We start from the raw sequence: 16978 nt of genomic DNA, 5'->3' as shown, positions 1-16978 counted from the left end.
TACGTCGCCTAGAGTGGCCATTGGCCAGATAGGCAACCCACAAATTAAATTATTATTATTATTATTATTATTATTATTTTCTGCCCATTGTAGGGTTTTTTGTCCAGTTAGCTTTGCCTGCATATTTGTAAATATTATAAAATCATAAGAAGCTTGGATGCTGTCTCATATGGGCAAAATCAAATGCTGTAGCATTGCCACAGGAACTTGGACATGGGGAGGAACTTGTAGCAGTAGTGACCTACCTCTCAGTTGTTTGTCATATATTTATTGTTCATCTTTCTATCCAAGGTAAGCAAAATGATTGAACCACCATAACATTTGAAAAACAAAAGAGGAAAGAGAAATGCATTTTAAATGCATTGACTATATTGAAATCAACAATAAAAGAATAGACAAAGCAAAAAAAAAGATGCTCAGCCCTCAGATTCCAAACATCCAGCAAAATAAAATACCCCCACCTCCCTTCTAAAAGCAATAATATTTTTAACCAGATGGAATTCAGCAGCAGCAGAGAGCAGGGAAGCATTTGACAATGAAGGCACCACCACAGCAAAGGCCCTGCTCCCACGTTATGCCAATAAGACCTCACATAGAGGGAACATCCATAGCAGATGCTTACCAAGTGACCTAAAGATGTGAAGGAGTTCATATGAGAGGAGGTACTCTCTGAAGTAGCCCCAGCCAAAACCTTTAAGGGATTCAAAGTGATGAACTAGTAAACTTTAACATGAAAATTGAAACTTATGAAAAGTTGGCTTAAGCCTTAATTTGAACTGCTACTATGAATAGATATATAATATCATCAGAACATATGATGATTGATCATCATCATGATTTATCATTGCCTTCCAAGAAGGGAAACATAATCTATGAAAGCAAAGATACAGAACTGCAATTTCTCTTTTCTCTGGGACCAAACTCTTCTTTCTAGATGAGGGGTGAAAGATAATTTAATTCAGACTACATTTTAAGTGACCTGACACAATTCACATCCTCCATACTAATATACAGATCAGAATACCCTTTGGGTTTTGCATTTCTCCAAATTTCACAATATAGTCAAAAAGCATACTAAGGTAAGTTTTAAAAGAGTGTCTTTTAGGATAAAATACTCCAGGAATGTGTATGTTGAGTTAAAATACTATTTAAATATGTGTTTTGTGATAAAATATGTATTTAAGTATGCATTTTCATAAGGACGTTTTTAAAAGCACATATTAATGTGGAAACAGGATGGAACGAATTATATAAAATTGACACAGACTTGTTATCGTCCAGTCTATCCATCTGCATCCTAAACCAGGTGATTTGAAACCTGTTTAATGGCATAGGTTGAAAATAGTGTATTCAACTTCAACTGAATGATCTGAGAGAGAGAAAAGGCCAAAATGAAAATTTCACAGGGAGAAAAACGAATCGTGTTTGAGAGAACCTGATATTTTGAAGTGAAAAAAGTGGCAGGTCTTTGAAGCTGTCCAAAGGTTTAGTGTACTGAGGAAACAGATGACCAAACAAAGTGCAGGCGACATAGTCAAAATTGCATGATTAATGAGATCCTATTGCTCAGTTCTGTTCCTTCTCAAGTATGTATCACTGCCATATGTGTGAAATCTACTCAGATAAAGCAATCTGGAATGGCTAAGTTAAAGCACGTGAAGTACTGATAATGCAGCGACTTACTTTATGAAGCAAATTACACTTGAAAGACTTTGTAATGGAGAATATTTTGTAATGTTGTATGTGTTTGATTTACTACTGAGCTTTATTCCCTAGTTCAATTTTTTGAGTTTGGTATTCATTTATAACTAAAGTTTTAAAATGTACACGTGGAAATAAGTCCTGCAGTGTAGGCTGGTATCACATTAGCAGTAAGAGTTTAACAGTGAGCTGGGAAGTTAATGTTCGGCATTGACTTCTGCCACAAACTCACTTAATAGTCTTAGGTAAGACACCATATTCACAGTCCAAGTTCCCCATTTTCATTTCCAAGAGGAAAAAAACATCAGTAAAAGCAGGAGCTCGTGGACAAAGAACTAACTTGAATCAATACCAGCCTGTTAGGTCAATGGAATGCTTTTGAACCAGCACCGGCCAACGTATCCCATCCCTGCTCCTCACCCAAATGACCCTCCTCAACCCGCAACTGACTGGAACCTCCAACCAATCAGAATCTGCTGTCACCCAAACAAAAATGAATTTACTTGATCCAGGCCCCATCTAATAAAATCTCAAAGTGATCGTGTCTCTCTCCCCTCAGAACCTGTCACTTAGCAACCATTGCTAAGCAGGCTTGTAGCAATGTAACAATACAAGGCCTCATGACAGTCACAGAGGTCACAGAATATGTTTTGTATTCAAGCACAAACAGAAACAAACATATACAGCATTTCTCCACATACACCCTTGAGGGTAAAGATTCTAAGGCCTGCTCAAAGTGCCCGGTTAGTTTTCTAGTCATTCTCAAACTGCATTTATTGCATTAGTTCTGCTGATTACAATGGCAGTGCTTCTGCCCAATTTCCAGTGTTCCTTTCACACTGCATTATCTGTCGCATTACAGAACTGTGGCTTTTTGACCAATATGCTGCCATGTTATGCTAAATTTCAGTCACACTGGTGGGCATGGTGTGACACAATAATGAATGTTATTGGACATATTTCTATTCCTTCACTCTTTCTGCACATGCACACTGCTGTTCCCCTATGATTCCCCTATGAAAATGGGAAGAACTATGTGCCAGTATACCACCCCAAATTTTGATATCTTACTCTTGTGATTTTCTGGGTTAATGGGGTTGCAAATGAATTTTTTTCTGGAAACAATCAACACAGAAATGAGTTCTAAACTTCCATAATATTCCGCTAGATTTCCAGAAGTGACTTTTAAGTCATTTGAAAGATGAAATAAAATGCAGAAATGTATCAGGTGAGGAAATGTTGGGAAAACAGAATAAACTGCAATCTTAATACAGCCACAGTTTGAGCCACTGATCAGCCTCTATCTCAATGGTTCTTAATCTTTTCCACCGCCAGCACCCCTTGGATTTCCAAAATATGCTTTTGCACCCCCTGAAAAAATACCATTCATTTTTTATTTTAATTCCAAAATCTTTGGTTGTATGGTTAATTTTCTGCTTCTATTTAAATGAATTTTTAAAATCTCTTGAACAATGCCTCACACCCCTAGAAAAAGTGTTTCGCAACCCCGGGGGTGCATGCACTCCAGGTAAAGACCCACTGCTCTATCTTATAACGTGCAGAGGAAGTGTCTGCATCCATGTTTAGACCAGTCCTATCTGCAAATAATCAAGTGATATACTTGCATATCTCTAGCAACAATTTCATTTGCACCCGATTTTCTTTCTTCTCTTTTTTGTGTGTGCCTGCAATTGATTGCATGTGTATATTAGAGCAAAATTTGTCATTTGAGGTTTTTCTTTCTGTGTGTAGCTGACATTCCACAACTGTTCTGCTATATATCTCCTGGCACCTTATAAAATTATAGGTTAGAACTACTAAAGTTGCGCTTCTGAATTTCAGAAAATATACTCAGGTTATTTATTCATTTGTTGCTGCTGCAACGTATACCAGGGCAGCTAAATCTGATTTGTAGGTTTGGAGTTCAAACCGTGCATTTCTGACTGAGCTTTAGCAGCTATTTTCCTTCCATGAAGACATTGACATCACATACGTGCTCGGGTCAGTAACTAGTTTCCACTTTGATGAAGGAGAGGGGAATATTTATTTTAAAGCATTTCTAAACCACTTAATACTTAAAAATCTCTACATGGCATGCAAAAATGCAACATGAAAACAATAAAGCACTGTCATAAAAACAGTTATACAACATAAGAACATAAGAAGAGCCTGCTGGATCAGGCCAGTGGCCCATCTAGTCCAACATCCTGTTCACACAGTGGCCAACCAGGTGCCAATGGGAACACTCTCCCCTCCTGCGGTTTCTGACAACTATTTTTCAGAAGCATACTTCATCTGACTAATGTTGGCAGAGCACAGCCATTATGACTAGTAGCCACTGGTAGCCTTAACCTTCATGAATTTGGCCAATTTGCTTTTAAAGCTATCCAAGTTGGTGGCCATCATGGCCTCTTGTGGAAGCAAATTCCATAGTTTAACCACACGCACTGTCAAAAAGTACTTTCTTTTGCTGTCCTGAATCTTCCAACATTCAGCTTCATTGGATGTCCACAAGTTCTAGTGTTATAAGAGAAGTAATGGTCTGCCTGAGGCAGTCATCTGATTCTGTATTCCTGTGATACTCTGTAGGGTATGGTGCCATGAGTAAAATTTCCCCAGATGATCTAAGTGATCCTACAGGTCTATACAGGTACAGGCAGTCTTTGAGGTAAACTGGCCTTGAGTTATATATTAGTAAACAAGATGTTGAATATGGAAGTTGATCAGCAAGCAGCCAGTGCACTTCCCTTGGCACAGGTGTAATATGTGTGAGTCCAAGTTTTCCACTCAACTAAAGCATAGAGGTCCAAGCAGGAGTGCAGCGAGGCAATTTTCATTGGGTGGGCAGAGACAAAAATTGGGAGGGGAGCAGAAGGGTTTGGGCATGGGTCACTACAAAAGAGGTTCCGGGGAGGAATTTTGTTAGGTAATGAAAGCTTACTTCAGGTTCATCCACTATAAAAGACAGAATTCCCTCCATCGCCATACCCAAGGGCTCTGGCGATGGTGGGCCTTTGTAGCCATGCTGGGGAAGACCTGGCATGGCTTCAGAGCCCCTCCCCTTGGGCATGGCATGGCCACATGTGCTTACCACGTAGGGGGTAGAGCAGGGTGGCTATTTAAGCCCTGCTCCATCTCCCCTCTGGCTCTTTCTGGCCTTACGCGATGCCTACCCACTCTCCCTTTAGGGCACTACAAGTTTAACTGGTTGTTTTGGGGCCGGGTAGGAATTTTTAGCTTGCCAGCCTTCGTTTGCTGGCAAGTTTTTTGCCTACCCTGTACTGTTCTTTTTATTTGGCTGATTGGCTCATCTTTATTCGGCTTAATTTAATTTGACTGATTTGTTGCCTGGCCTAGTAGTTTAATCTGTAAATAGGTTTATTTGCTCACGTTTGGTGACTATGTGGGGAATTTCACAAGGCAGGGTTTGGTGACCACTCTTAGGCACCCTTTCAGGTGATCGGTGGGTTCTGATGACTGCCTTCCAGGTTGTGCGGCCTGTTGGCAGGATAAGGCTCATCTTTGGGCTAACCTGTAACATCCACTCAGAGTTGTGCAGCCCTGAGGGGATGGAGCAGGAAGGCCTCCCTAACCACTCTGCGGGAGGGGGCCAAGAGAAGGGGATTGGTTTTGGACCACCCCCTTTCCCATGGCAGGGTGTCCTCGCCCGATTGGGTATGAGTTAGGTTCTGCGCTTGTCTCTGCAGATCATTGATTATGCAATCAAGCATTTAATTGGCTGTATTTCAGTAAATGTGGCCCTTGATTTACCCACACTTCACCTTGTCTTGCCTCTTCATTTCCTGGCTATGTGCTGCAAAATTGTTCTTTAAATTGTTTTTTTTTTTAAATGTGTTTTTAAATTTGTATATTTGTTTTTAATGTTTTTAATTGTTGTAAACCACCCAGAGAGCTTCGGCTATGGGGCAGTATATAAATGTAATAAGTAAATAAATAAATAAAAGAAATAGTGGTACAGCTGCTAAATGAGGATGGCAAAATGATAACAGATGACAAAGAAAAGGCAGAAGTGCTCAATTCCTATTTTGTGTCAGTCTTTTCCCAAAAGAGGGTCTATGATATCCTGGCAAACGTGAAGTTGAAGGGGCAGGATTGCAACTTGAGATTGATAGACAAACTGTCAAGGAATATCTAATCACTTTGAAGGAATTCAGATCTCCAGGGCCCAATGAACTGCATCCCTGAGTATTGAAGGAACTGGCTGAAGAACTCTCAGAACCATTTTCTATTATCTTTGTGAAATCATGGAGAATGGGTGAAGTGTCGGATGACTGGAGGGCTAATGTTGTCCCTGTCTTCAAAAAGGAGAAACCTAGGAACTACAGACCAATCAGCCTGACATCAATCCCTGGGAAAATCCAGGAGCAGATTATAAATCAGTCAATCTGTAAGCACCTTGAAAAGAATGCAGTGATTGCTAAAAGCCAACATGGATTTATCACGAACAAATCCTGCCAGACTAATCTTAACTCATTTTTTTATCAGGTAACCTCCCTGGTATAGTGTGAGAATGCTGCGGACATAATATATCTTGACTTCAGCAATGTTTTTGACAAAGTGCCCCATGGTATTCTGATTCGCAAGCTAACTAAATGTGGGCTGAATGGAACAGCTATCAAGAGGAACCACAGTCAACTGCAGAATCATACTCAAAGAATGCTTATCAATGGTTCTTTCTCAAACTGGGGGGGCGGTAATGAGCGGAGAGCCGCAGGGCTCAGTCTGGGGCCCAGTGCCCTTCAACATTTTTATTAATGATTTGGATGAGGTGATGCAGGGAATGCTTATCAGATTTGCAGATGATACAAAATTGGGAGGGATAGCTAATATCCTGGAAGACAGAAACAAAATTCAAGGGGATCTTGATAGGCTGCAGCATTGGGCTGAAAGCAACAGAAGGAAATTTAACAGGCATAAGTGCAAAGTTCTGCACTTAGGAAAAATAAACCAAAGGCACAGTTATAAGATGGGGGATACTTGGCTCACCAGTACTACATGAGAGAAGGATCTTGGAATTGTTGTTGATCACAAGCAGATCATGAGCCAACAGTGCTATGTGGCTGCAAAAAAAGCAAATGCTAGTTTACGGTGCATTAGAAGAAGTACAGTTTCCAAATTGTGTAAAGTACTAGTTCCCCTCTATTCAGCACTGGTTAGGCCTCATTTTGAGTACTGCATCCAGTTCTGGACACCGTACTTTAAGAAGAAGAGGCCGCCGAAGCAAGCGAGCGAAGAAAGCAAGGCGGGCAGGCAAGCAGGGCAGGCAGGCAGCTTGCCTGCCTTCATTGCCACCACCGCTGCTGGTAGGACAGGCCGCTTCTGTACTAACAGGCCTGGGCTCGGCCGGTGGCGCCTGGAGCCTTCTGCCTGAGGAGTCCTCCACAAGGAGCGGCAGCGGCCATGGTGGCGGCAGAGACCAAGATCATCTGGACAGACGCCGTACCTGGTGAAGCTGCTCATCCTGGCCAAGCGGGTGACGCTGGGCAACTTCAAGGCGCTCCTCAACCGGCCCAACTACAAGTTCTACTTCACGTCTATGGACAATTATTTGGGGCAAGAATCCGATGGTGTTGGTGAGCAAATCCTTTACAACAGCTGCTCAATGTTTGAGGACTAAAATTCTTGGAGTGGCAGTGCTACATTTTAAGGACAGATTATCTCCAGGCCTGTAAAGAACCTTGTTTTTTAAACAATGTTAATATTTTGTTGTTTGAATTTTTGTGCACTGTATTCTTTTCTGATTTGTATTTTGTATTTGTGTTTATTTTATTTTTTTGGGTGAGCAACCTTGAGCGCCTTTGGCCGAAAGGTGGCATAGAAATAGAATAAATAAATAAACAAATAAATAAATAAGAATGCAGACAAACTGGAACAGGTTCAGAGGAGGGCAAGGGGACTGGAAACAAAGCCTTATGAAGAGAGACTGAAAGAACTGGGCATGTTTAGCTTTAAGAAGAGAAGACTGAGGGGAGATATAATAGTACTCTTCAAGTACATGAAAGGCTGTCACACAGAGGAGGGCCAGGTTCTGTTCTCGATTGTCCCAGAGTCCAGATTTCAACTGAATATCAGGAAAAACTTCCTAACTGATCAAACAGTATGACAATGGAACCAATTACTTAGGGAAATGGTGGGCTCTCCAACATTGGAGGCATTCAAGAGGCAGCTGGACAGCTACCTGTCATGTATGCTTTAATTTGGATTCCTGCATTGAGGAGAGGGTTGAACTTGATGGCCTTATGGGGCCCTTCAACTTTACTATTCTGAGTCTATGAAGTTTGTTTTTCTCAAGATGAACAACGGAACACCTATATAGTGTCAAATATGCCAAAGTTGAGAATGAATTTTCACTCACAGCTGTAGATGCACCAAAGGTGAGTCCTGCAGCATACTTTCCTGTGGAAAGGCTTCCTTGTACAGGTACAATGTTTTAATAAGCTTGTGAACTGTGAGTTCAGTTCTCCTGAGCCACCTGCTTCTTGGAACTAACTACCTTTGCCATGCCAGGAAAGGAATTAAGAGAAATTTCCCTTTAAAAATTAAATTAATACCTATAAACATCATTTTTCATAAGGAAATGCTTGACAGCATGTCACACAGGAACTATAGGTCTCTCTGAACTACAGGTGCTAGAATCAACCTTACAAGCATGCAATCTCTGTTTTATTTAATTTATTTAAAATACTTATACCCCACCCTTCTTCCGAGGAACTCAGGGCGGCTCACAATTAAAACAATAAACAATCAGAACAACCAATATGTATGTTAAAAACAATTAAAAATAAATTAAATCAAATAGATTAAAACTGTAACATTTTCAGTTAAAAGCCCGCCTAAATAAAACAGTCTTCACCTGGGCACGAAAGGACGATAGTGAGGAAGCCAACTGAACCTCGCTAGGGAGGGAATTCCACAATCTAGGGGCAGCCATCGAAAAGGCCCTATTCTGTGTCTCGGCAAGAAAAACTTGCGAGAAAGATGGAATAGTAAGGAGGGCCTCACCGGATGATCTTAAAATCCGGGCAGGTTCATAGAGGGAGACACGGTCTAACAGATAGCCTGGACCTAAGCCGTATAAGGCTTTATAGGTCAAAACCAGCACTTTGAATTGTGCCCGGAAACAAATTGGCAGCCAGTGGAGCTGGTAAAGCAGAGGAGTAGTATGTTCTTTGAACCCAGCTCCAGTTAACATTCTGGCTGCCGCTCTTTGTACCAATTTAAGTTTCCGAGCAGTCTTCAAAGGCAGCCCTACGTAGAGCGCGTTACAGTAGTCTAATCGGGATGTAACTAAGGCATGTGTTACCGTAGTCAAGTCTGACAGGTCAAGGAACGGGCGCAGCTGGCGCACTAATCTTAATTGAACGAAGGCACTCCCGGCCACAGCAGACACCTGCGCCTCCAGGCTCAAAGTCGAGTCCAGGAGTACTCCCAAGCTGCGAACTTGAGATTTCAGGGGGAGTGTAACCCCGTCCAGCACAAGTTGAATCCCTATTCCCTGGTCCGCCCTCCAACTGAAAGTCCCTGGACCAGCCAGCGAACACTGCTTCTAATACCAGCAAATGTCACACACCCTAGTTTAGCAGTAAATAAGTTTGCATGAGAAAAGTTAAATAAGCGGCATTATTATTTTTCAACCTTTTTAACAAACTAAGGAAGAAATGCCCCCCAGACATGCACACACAATATTCTAGCTCCCCATTGCCTGGGCTAAGTAAGTAAGGCCTCATTAGGCTTCCTGGGCCTTGGAGAGCCAGCTCACTCACCTCTCTGCTTCTTCTCAGGTCCTGCCCTGGACTAGGCTAGGCTGCTGCACAGTCTAGGCCCAAAAGTCTAGGCACACCCACCAGATGCACTAATAACACACACCTTTCCAGAGGCTGGTTCAGCATTACAGGGGAGGGGGAGATGCTCTGCAGTGCATAACACTAACGTCCTTCCTGCCTTTTCTTCCTCCAATTGCAAACCCCATCCATCAAGACTTGTGTTCACTTAATCCACACTTTTAACTCTTATATTTACTGTGTTTGCATTCCCTTGGTAACTTTGCTCTGCTCCTCTCTTTGGATGCCTAAACTGTATTTCCCAAAGCTCAAGTGAAGTTTTAAGTTATTGCAATGCTAGAACTTTGGGGACTGAAGGAAAATTTCATTTGGGAGGGCAGAATTATCATTTGGGGAGCAATGCCCTCATTTGCCCCCCCCCCGAGCTTGGAAAAGTTACTTTTTTGAACTACAACTCCCATCAGCCCAATCCAGTGGCCATGCTGGCTGAGGCTGATGGGAGTTGTAGTTCAAAAAAGTAACTTTTCCAAGCTCTGCCCCCCCATGTTGTTAATTTTATACCAAGTATAAATTTATACCAAGTTGTTAAATGCTTAAGCTGTCTTTTTTTAGGGATTTTATCTGATGTCTATTTTATTGTACTGTATTTTACTCCTTGCTGTGAACCGCCCAGAGAGCCATTGGGTAGGGGCGGTATAGAAATGGAAATAAATAAATAAATAAATTGCTACACCCCTGGGACCAAGTAACACTCCTCATCCTCAAAAGTGTTCTACTGGAAAAGTCTGTTGCCACAGCCACTGCTACCTCCATCCTTCATACTTAACTCTGGTTGGTAACTGATCCTCCTTGTGAAAAACCCTAAAGGGTCAGATTTGACCCTAGGACTACCTTTTGCTGATCTCAACTGTATATTTATAAATGGAGTACTCACTCATAATTCATAGATACTTATAATCCAGGAAGTCTTTTCCCCACACTCTTACGATTATTAACCAATTTAACCTTCCTCTTTTTTTACACATTTTCTCACATGGAATGTCCATAAGGTGTATAAAAAATCAAGCAAAGGGTAGCAACATTGTGACAAAGAAGGGCTTAGTTAATGGATTAAAATTGATTAAAAGGAATTTATTAAAATGAACCAAAATGTGACAATAGTAGCTGGAGGGTAAAGAAGTGCATACTATTCATACTTATTGATAATAATTAATTTATAATAGCATGCAATGGTCTTTGTATGGAACCAATTTCAGTTTCTTCTTCAAACATATTATTCTGATTTGGGCCCATTTAACAAGCTCAGAACACCAAAAGGACCAACTCACAGTAGTTACGATTAAGAAAAAAAGTTTAGTATCTTTCCCCTTGCTTTACAACTACAGTAGGGCCCCGCTTTACAGCACTTCACTTTACAGCGTTCCGCTAATACAGCGGTTGTCACTTGCAGAAAGGTCCCGCTCCTACAGCGTTGTTCCGCATTTACGGCGGTTTTTGCTCGTCGTGTGCCATTTTTGTGTCATTTTCGCGCAATGCGCACCATTATCTTCAATGCATTCCGCTTTACAGTGGTTTTCGCTTTACAGCGGGGGTCCGGAACGTAACCCGCTGCATGAGTGGGGCCCTACTGTATAACAAAAGACAGCATAAATGTCCTATTTTGTTCTGTAGCTAACATGCCACAGAACAAACAGCACAAAATACAGCAAAAAATTCCTTTCATGTCATAAGAAAGTTATAAAAAAAATTCCTGGGAACTGGAAAAAAACTATTTAGTGCAGGGCATTGTTTAAACCGTCAATACTTTTATAAGCCAGAAAGTAACCATAATATTTTTTAAAATATATTGTTGTGGTAGCTGAACAAGTCTCAAACTTTGCAGGTGGTTGCCATATGTTTGGCTTCTGTGCAAAGGATATATAACTTCATGACTTACCTCTTCAGCATACTATCTATGTTACAATGGTTAGGTTCATGTTAGTATGCCTAATGGCTTACAGGAATAAGTATAAAACAATGCATGCTTAAATAAAGATAGCTGAAAATTGTGTATGGAAAGAGATAATGGTGGAAGCAAGACAGACAAAGATTCTTACCTCCCCCTCTTCCTTGTTGCAAGGCAGCTGTTAGATATCATTCCCAATAGGAGATGCAGAAATAGTTTACCATGTTCCTGTATGTTCTCTCATATGATTCACCATTATAGGGAGCCCAGTAAGCACATGTTTTTGCTGTCTTGGATCCCTATGCCAACAGGCTGATGCAGTCTCTCAGTTAATATTCTATGGATACACAAAATTCATTTTGTATCTCTATCTATAGTGTTGGGAAGCAATCCCTACTGATTTTGGATACACTCTGGGTCTTTCTGATTGTCTAAATCCAAAACTCTGTTTTCCTCCAGTTGACTATAATGGGGAATTTGAAAACAGCTATAATTTTGTTCCCTTTGCACAGAAGTGGATGAAATTTTCAGGCAAGGCAGCCTCTCCAGAGTGGATTAAGTCTGCAAAACTACAGGCTGTTTTAAGGGGGGGGTGTCTTAATTTTTTTAATTTTCTGCCATAATTTGCAGACAATGTGCAGGCATGGTAGCCCCTTCTGAGGGGATGAATCATGCTAACATTCAAGACAATAGATGCAATGGTTATTTTGCAAGAGCAGACTTTACCATTCTGGAGTGGGCTAAATTGAAATCACTTAGCCTTCTCTAGTGTTTTAGAATCATAGAATAGTAGAGTTGGAAGGGGCCTATAAGGCCATCAAGTCCAACCTCCTGCTCAATGCAGGAATCCAAATATAGAATCATAGAATAGTTTTGTGGGCAAGCAGTATGAAAACTGGTGACATGAGGGAGGTGCCCCCACATCAGTGGGTAATAACAGACTGGCAGTAACCAACAGAACTGGAGCTTACCTAACGGACAAGAAGGTACCAGATTTAGAGAGGGAAGGGGGAAAATTATACAATCACAAGAGTGGCTGTATACTATAGCCAGCATGGATTTTTTGCATTCCACAATGTTAAATCGAAAATACCCCCATGCCATTCTGATACTTCCCATAAGCTCATTTCAAAACAAAATCTTACAAAATTTATAGCCTTAACTAGTTACTGGGTGGCTGCATTTTGCACCAGTTACAGTTTCCAAGTTGAAGCTGGTAAAAGGTCCCCCTGGGTACTGCTGGCACCTGGGCTTCACCAGTTATTACTGAGTCCAAGAACACACCTAAGCTGCAAACATCATCTTTTAGAAGGAGTGCAACCCCATCAAGCACTGGCTGATCATTTCTGTTGTCAATTTCATCAGCAGCTCTCTCTTGTCTGGATCACCTTCGTTCAACCCAATAACCCTCCCGTCACAGATTCAGAAGTGTAACAGCGTCCTGAAACATGTAGGTAGAAAAGTGAGTTAGAGTGTCATCTGCATATTGATAACACTTCAGCCCAAACCTCCAGATAACTTTTCCCAGTGACCTCATGAAGATGTGAAAGGTATTGAGTGATAGAACGGAGCTTTGAAGCACCCCATAGGCCAATAGCTAAACACTGTGACAGAAATTCCCCAGCACCACCTTCTGAAACCAATACTCCAGGAAGGACCAGTGAAACTGTAACATCATGCCCTCAGTCCTGATCCATCCAGCGAATTCATAATGATACTTTGGTCAATGGTATTGAAAACCACTGGGAGGTCCAGAAGAACCAATACTGCCACACTCTCCATCTGTTCCCCAACACAAATAATATGTGAGGGTGACCAAGGCTATTTCTCTTGCTTCCTTTCCTGTCCTTTCCTTTCCTTTCTCCTCCTTCTCTTCCTCCTTCTTTCATGTTTTTTTTTAATTTCATTCAATCAATATAGTCTACATATCCACAAGAAGGGATGTATGAATGAAGGCTATGTCTGTCCCCAAACCAGCTGTAAAGCCTGACTGCAGATCAGGAATGATATCTCAGGATAACTTTTTGAATGTTGCCCTACATTAAGACCAGAAACTCTCTAGAACACTAGGACACCAGACAGAAGGCTAGGCTAGGAACATTATCCATGCTGTACTAGTTTTCCTCTATCTGGGTGAGTTGTTTTTTTAATGTGCAGAAGAATTTTTAAAAATACAGTCTGAAGCATTGCAATCCATTCTACTATTCTCATTCTGCTGCTGCATGTGTAGACAAGGCCTAACTGAACATATCAATCGGCTGAGGCTGTTTGCTCCCCTAAAAGTCCCTGTCGGAGGTGGAAGATGTAATTCAAGGCCACTGAACAGCTGTGGAGCCCTTTAAATGTGTTATAGCCTTATTTGAGAAAAGGAGGCTCTGATAGTCATGAGGCATTGCCTTAGCATATAAGGACTCATTTGGGCTATTATGCTGGGAAAAGCAGAGGCCACAAAGAAGTTGGACAGGGTATGGCTTTGGAGATCTATATAGGACCTAGGTGGGAGGGTGGTGACCAGATAGATTTGTGGGCCGGTGAGAGAAGTGAGGAGTGGGACTGGGGGGTTGCAAATTCACCACCTGATATTCCTGATTGCCTTGTTTTGCCTCATGGGAGAACCAACCCTCCCATGGGCAGGGCCTCTCTATGCACAGAGCATTGCTCCACCATCCCTTGTTCTTTCTGGCCATTCTTCTGGTTCTTCTCCTGAGTCAGAGAGTTTAACATGCCACACATACAATGTTACAAATAGAATGAAGTGGGATATATATATATATATCAATATATAACCTAGATGGTCAAAGCTGTGAAACATTGGGGTCATATTCCTGACAGAGAAACATGGCATGTCCACATTTCCAACCCATCTCCTCACTATATAAGTGCCTCAAGTGGGAAATGTCTCCCTGATATGCTCAGAACCACCTCTTGATCACAACAACGAGGCTCAACTGAGCAGAATTGTTTTTCCTGGCTCAGTTTGCTGTCCTGACTCAGCTTCATATTTCAAGTTGATAATTTGGCACTTAGCTTCTGGGGTTCTGCTTATGCTCTAACCCCCCTCCCGTGTTAATATGTTTTCAATTATGCATTCTTCTAGCTCACTGAACAATACCAAAAGATCATCACTGGGTAATGACGACAACACATCCCTAAAATATGGCAGTTATCTTGACGGAGTTGTACTTCATCCCTGAGGAATGCAATAAAGGTATAATTAATGTATAATTTTTAGCTTCTTAAAAATCTGTTGGAAGCCCATGGCATGGCTGTTATGAATTATCACCCATATGAAGATAATGTGTGTTATCTTTTTGCTCATGCCAAACTCATAGCACTCTTTGCAAATATCAATATCTTCATTTCCTAAACAGAGATTAGCCCGATGTAGCTAATCAAGTAATGTGAACATTTACACTGTCAATTATCCATATACCAGCTCATTCTAAGGTTCCTTCCTAAACCGTTTGTTGGCAATGATGTATATAATGGCTGTGTTTTCCAATACAAATGGGATCTGAATACATATCCGAAAATGAAATATGGAAAATAGCCTATTCGACATTGTGTGAGGTGTGCATTGCATGAAGGAGGGTGCACTCCCCGACCCCTCTGCTGTAGTGTCATTGTTGCCTCTTCTGCAGCCCTCCACATGTTGTGGGCTGAACCTCTGCAGTGGAGAGCCTGCTCTATTTGTGCCGGCTCCCTGCCCAATTTAGAACTCTGGGAAATGGTAATTGTGTGTGTGTGTGTGTGTGTGAGGGGAGAGCTATTTTGTTTCATAAGGAGAGCATAATTGTAATTATGCCTAAACAAGAGAAAAACTGTTTTGAAATATTTATGTTTAACACAATGACATTTGTCTCAATGGGAAATTCATAAAATTGATGGGGGGGGGAGAATATTTGTCACAGAAATCCTTCACGAATTTAGAATGAGATTTCTGATATAGTCAACACTAGTCTTTTATTTATCCTTAAACACATTAAACTAAACTACATGAAATATATAGTACCTAAAGAATATTATGATTATAATATTTATTGGCTACAGCTAGTCTTCCTTATGCTGAACTGTGGGACTAAATCATCAAAAAAGAAGCTTTTACTGAAGATTTTAAGAACATAAGATGAGCCTGCTGGATCAGGCCAATGGTCCATCTGGTCCAGCATCCTGTTCTCACAGTGGTCAACCAAATGCCTGTGGGAAGCCCACAAGCCGAAGATGAGTGCAAGAGTACTCTCCCCTCCTGTGGCTTCTGGAAACTGGTTTTCAGAAGCATACTGCCTCTGACTATGGTGGAAGAAAACAGCCATCATGGCTAGTAGCCACTGATAGCCCTATCCCCCTTGAACCTATCCAGTCCTCCTTGAAAGCCATCTAAGTTGGCTGCCGTCACTGCCTCTTGTAGGAGTGAATTCCATGGATCAACTATATGCTATGTGAAGAAGTACTTTCTTTTGTCTGTCCTGAATCTTCCAACATTCAGCTTCATTGGATGTCTACGAGTTCCAGTGTTATGAGAGAGGGACAAAAATTGTTCTCTTTCCACCTTCTTCATGCCATGCATCATTTGATACACTTCTATCATGTCATCTCTTACTTTTTCTCTAAACTAAAAAGCCCCAAATTCTGCAACCTTTCCTCATAGGAGAGTTGTTCCATCACCTTGATCATTTCGGTTGCCCTTTCTAAATCTTTTCCAACTCTACAATTCTCCTGGCTCAGTCTCTTGGAATCAGACTTGGGATCAGTGACATGCTTCTCTCCGTTATTATTACTGCAAAACTTAACTCTAGGGCTGTACATAGATCAAATTATACATTACAGATCAGATTACACAGATCTCTATGTCTCTACATGGCATTGGTAGGCATGGCTACTCAAGCAAAGATGTCGTCACAACAATTTGGCATGCCCCCTGAGACCCCTTAAGTAATCTCAGGATGTGCAGACTACTTGCACGGGAACTGTTTCCTGGTTTGGGACTGGGCTGGAAAACGGGCACTTCTACTGATAGGCTGAAAAGTAGGCTCAGTCTGTTTACACCTGTGCAGACAGCATTGCATCCTTAGAGATGGGGGTGGAGACATCTCACCCAGTTCTTCCCCAAGCTACATCTCAGCATGCTTCTCTGACTCTGGGGTTGCCAAAGGTGGGGCAAGAGTCAGCTCTGGAGACTGAGCAGAGTCCAAGGGCAGGGCAGTGGGAGGGACACTCTTAGACACAGTCCTGTCTACCTTAACCAAAGCTTTGGGGGCTGGGCTGTCACTGGGTAGACCATGGAAGTCCTCCTCAGATTCAGGCCCCTCCCACTGCAGACCACGGGGTCCCTCTCCTGCACCCCAGTCTTCTTTTTCCTCTCTACTGCTCTGCCAAGAGTTCTCTACGGGGGTCATGACAACAATATCCTTTTTTGAGGTGAAGCAATCAGAACTATACACAGTATTCCACATGTGGCTGCATCATAGATTTGTATAACAGCATTATGACAGTGGCAATTTTATTTTCAGTTCCTTTCCTAATGATCCCT

The sequence above is a fragment of the Rhineura floridana genome, chromosome 9 (assembly GCF_030035675.1).
Source record: "Rhineura floridana isolate rRhiFlo1 chromosome 9, rRhiFlo1.hap2, whole genome shotgun sequence".
Taxonomy (NCBI): Eukaryota; Metazoa; Chordata; class Lepidosauria; order Squamata; family Rhineuridae; genus Rhineura; species Rhineura floridana.
Note: the sequence above shows the minus strand (reverse complement) of the source record.